Genomic DNA, 4,615 nt, shown 5'->3' on the forward strand with positions numbered 1-4,615 from the left:
ATTCACACAGTCAAAGGTGATAGATTAATAACTACCACAAATTGTCATTTTCTAAGCTGTGCTTGATGCTATGGTGCTGCTGATTGCATCACTTGGGATAAGGTGTTGTGGTTGATCTAATCAGTAGTCCTTCCTGGTATCATGAAAATGAGGTTGCCCCAGAGTCGTTAGAGACTCAAAACCTAAAGACCAGCTATATCTGGAAGATCAAAGTATTACCCCAGGAATTAAGTCAAGGACAGCACCAACAACAAAAATAGAAACGAGAAGACATTTAAACGAGGCACAAACACAGACTTCCACATCACCAAAGATAAACTCTGGGTGAAATGAGGTGGAAAAGTCTGACAGTCAACCAACTGGACCCTGAACAGAAAGCACAGGAAGTAACAAAACAGATAAATGAGGCTCTAGAAAAATTCAAAACAGAAATAATTTCACAGATAACCACAGAGATGGTGAGAAGAATGAAAGACGTGATTAGAGACTCTAGAACAGAGACAGATTAAAAAAAAAATAGATGAGCTCAGGACCATGATGGAAATCAGCATAGGAAAGAAATGGAATCCATGAAACAGATTCAAAGATACCCAGGAGAGTAAAAACTCTTTGGAAAGCATTCACAGCAGAATGAATGAATGAATGTGAAGATAGAATTTCAGATGTAGAAGCTAGGATTGTGGTCAGTGACCCTAGAAAGAGAAATCTCTCAAAAACAGTAAGGGATCATGAGAATCAATCTAATAACTCTTAGATGATGCAAAGAAGAATAATATAAGACTGATAGGAATACATGAAGTAGCAGGAGAAAGTACAAATGACACTAAAAAAAAAAACTGTTCACAGAACTAATGACAGAAAACTTCCCAAACAGAGGGGAAGAATTTGACACACAAATAAGTAAGGAATAAGGACTCCAATTAGCCATGATCAAAAAAAAATCTACACCTAGACATATAACAATAAAGATCCTGGAAACCCAACAGATTAACAAAATATTACAAGCAGTTAGAGAAAAGAAACAGATCACATGCAAAGAAAAGCCCATCAGAATCACAGCAGATATTTCAACACAAACACTCAGGTCAAGGAAAGCCTGAAGTGAGGTACTTCAAGTCCTAAAAGAAAACAACCTCAAGCCTAGACTGATGTATCCTGCACAACTATCTTTCAAAATTGATGGGGAAATAAGATACTTCCACAACAAAGAACACCTGAGAAATTTCATGAACACCAAATTGGCACTCATAACACTTCTAAACAATATCCTGGAAACAGAAAATGAAGACAACTCCATAAGGGCCAACAGAGCAACTATACCAGGCAAGGCAAGAAATTAATGGGAGTGAGGGAAAAATAAAAAATAAAAGAACCAACCACAGGAAAATAACATGACAATGAAAACTCAATACATAACAGTTATAACTATCAATGTTAATGGCCTCAACTCACCAATCAAAAAAAAATAGGCTGGCAGAATGGATTAAGAAGCAAAATCCAAAAAATATGCTGTATACAAGAAACCCACTTACTCCACAGAGAAATTCACAGGCTGAGAGTAAAAGTGTGGAAAACACTTCGCCATGTGACAGGAGCTGATAAAAAAGCAGGGGTAGCTATCTTCTTTGCAGACAGAGTAGATTTCAAGTCAAAACTAATTAAGAGAAACAAAGAAGGCCACTACATCCTTGTGAAGGGAACAATTGGGAAATGACTGACAATCATAAATATATATGCACTGAATACTATACAAAATAAATATTAATGGATATGAAAAATGAAATAAGCACTAAAACAATTGTACTGGGGGACCTCAATACTCCACTATCACAAATAGACAGATCATCTAGATGAAAAATCAACAACAAAATAACAGAACTGAACCAAGTCTTAGAACAAATGGATTTAGTAGATGTCTACAAAGTGTTCCACCCACAAAATCAGAATTTACATTCTTTTTGGCTACACACAGGTCATTCTCCAAAATAGACAGCATGCTAGCTCATAGAACATGCTTAAATAAATGCAAATAATTGAAGTTATCCCCTATATACTATAAGACCATAGTTCAAGTAAACTGGAGATCAATAGCCTAAGAAACTGCAAGAACTTCACAAACACATGTAAATTATATAATACTCTACTGAACAAGCATCAGGTCACAGAGGAAATTAAAGAAATTAGACAGTTTCTACAATTAAATGATAATGCCAATACAACATACAGCAATCCATGGGATACAATGAAAGCAGTTCTACGAGGGAAATTCATAGCAGTAAATGCCCATACTAGGAAAACAGAGCGAGCTCAAATAAATAATCTAGTGCTTAATCTTAAGCTTCTAGAAAAAGAAGAGCAAGATAAACCAAAAGCTCATACAAGGGAGGGAAGTATAAAGATCAGAGCAGAAATTAATGCAATGGAGACTAAGAGAATACAAAAAAAAATCAATGAATTGCATTTTTTGAAAGAGTAAATAAAATTAATAAGCCCTTAGCCAACCGTATCATAAAAAGGAAAGAACAGGCTCAAATTCATGCAATTAAGAATGAAAAAGATGAAGTCATAACAGATCCACAGAAATCCAGAGGATCTTCAATATCTACTTTGAAAACCTGTACTCTAATAAAATGGAAAATACAGAAGAAATGGACAGAGTCTAGATACATATGAACTTCCAAAGTTGAACAAAGAAGACATAAAAATCTAAACACACCAATTACATTCAGTAAAACTGACAATGTAATTAAAACATTACCAACAAAGAAAAGCCCAGGTCCTTCTGGCTTTACTGCTGAATTCCACAAGACATTTGGAGAACTATCACCACTCATCTTTAAACTCTTCAGTGAAATTAAAAGGGAAGCAATACTTCCAAATTCATTCCTGGAAGCAAGTGTTACTTTGATTTTAAAACCAGGGAAAGGTCCAACCAAAAAAGAGAACTACAGGCCAGTCTCCCTAATGAACATAGATGCAAAAATCCTCAATAAGATCCTGGCAAACAGAATATAGAAGATCATCAAGAAGATCATACACCCTGACCAAGTCAGATTTATCTTAGGAATGCAAGGATGGTTCAACATACATAAATCAATAAATGTAATACACTATATTAACAGAGTCAAGGACAAAAAACATATAATCATCTCAATAGATGCAGAAAAAAAATTTGACAAAATTCAACACCCATTCATGGTAAAAACCCTACAGAAAATTGGAATAAATGGTCTTTATCTCAACCTGATAAAGGCTATCTATGAAAAACTAACAGCCAATATCATACTAAATGATCAAAAACTGAAAACCTTCACACTAAAATCAAGAACAAGACAAGGATGTCCACTATCAGTACTCCTGTTCAATATAGTTCTAGAACCATTAGCAACAGCAATTAGACAAGGGAAAGAAATAAAAGGAAGATAGGAAAGGAAGAAGTTAAACTGCCACTATTTGATGATTATATGATACTCTACATAGAAGACCCAAAAAACTTCACCAAAAGACTTCTAGACAATTGACAGATTCAGTAGAGTAGCTGGATACAAAGTCAACACTCAAAAATCAATAGCCTTCTTGTACACAAATAACAGACTGAGGGAGAAATTAAAGAAACAATTCCCTTCACAATAACATCCAAAACAATGAAATATCTAGGAATCAATCTAACAAAAAAGACAAAATACCTCTACACTGAAAATTACAGCACTCTGAAAAAAGACATAGAAGAGAATATAAGATGAACAGACATACCTTGTTTCTGGGTGGGAAGAATCAACATAGTGAAAATGGTCATACTTCTAAAATTGCTACACAGATTCAATGCAATCATGATTGAAATCCCAACAGTATATTGCACAGAACTTGATAAAACAATCCAAAACTTCATGTGGAACCAGAAGAGACCTAGAACAGCAAAAGCCATTCTAGGCAACAGAGACATGGGTATCACAACCCCCAACTTGAAACTATATTACAAAGCCACTGTGATAAAAACAGCATGGTACTGGCAAAGAAACATCACCAGACGCACTCAGCTACCACATCTTTGACAAAGGAACCAATCATCCTCACTGGAAGAAAGATAACCTCTCTAATAAATGATGTTGGAAAAACTGGCTTTCAACCTGCCAAAGATTAAAACTAGACCCTTATCTTTCACCATGCACTAATCTAAAATCCAAGTGGATTAAAGATTTAAATATCAAAACAGAAACATTACAATTACTGGAGAGTAAATTAGGTAGAACTCTCAAAGATATTGGCATAGGAGAAGACTTCATGAACAAATCCTCAGCAGTGCAAGAACTTGCACAAAGAATCAACAACTAGGATCTCATCATATTAAACAGTTTTTGCAGTGCAAGAGAAACCACCAACAGAGCTAAGATACAACCTACAATGTGGGAAAAAACTTTTACCAGCTACTTCACAGATAAAACATTACTATCTAGAATATATAAAGAATTTTTAAAAATCAGACCCTCCAAATATAAAGACCCAGTTCAAAAATGGGCATATGAAATGAACAGACATTTCTCAGACAAAGAAGTAAAAGCGACACATAAACATATCAAAAAAATGTTCAACATCACTGGTCATTCAAGAGACACAG

The sequence above is a fragment of the Fukomys damarensis genome, unplaced genomic scaffold (assembly GCF_012274545.1).
Source record: "Fukomys damarensis isolate Sample0158 unplaced genomic scaffold, DMR_v1.0_HiC HiC_scaffold_29, whole genome shotgun sequence".
NCBI classification, from domain to species: Eukaryota; Metazoa; Chordata; class Mammalia; order Rodentia; family Bathyergidae; genus Fukomys; species Fukomys damarensis.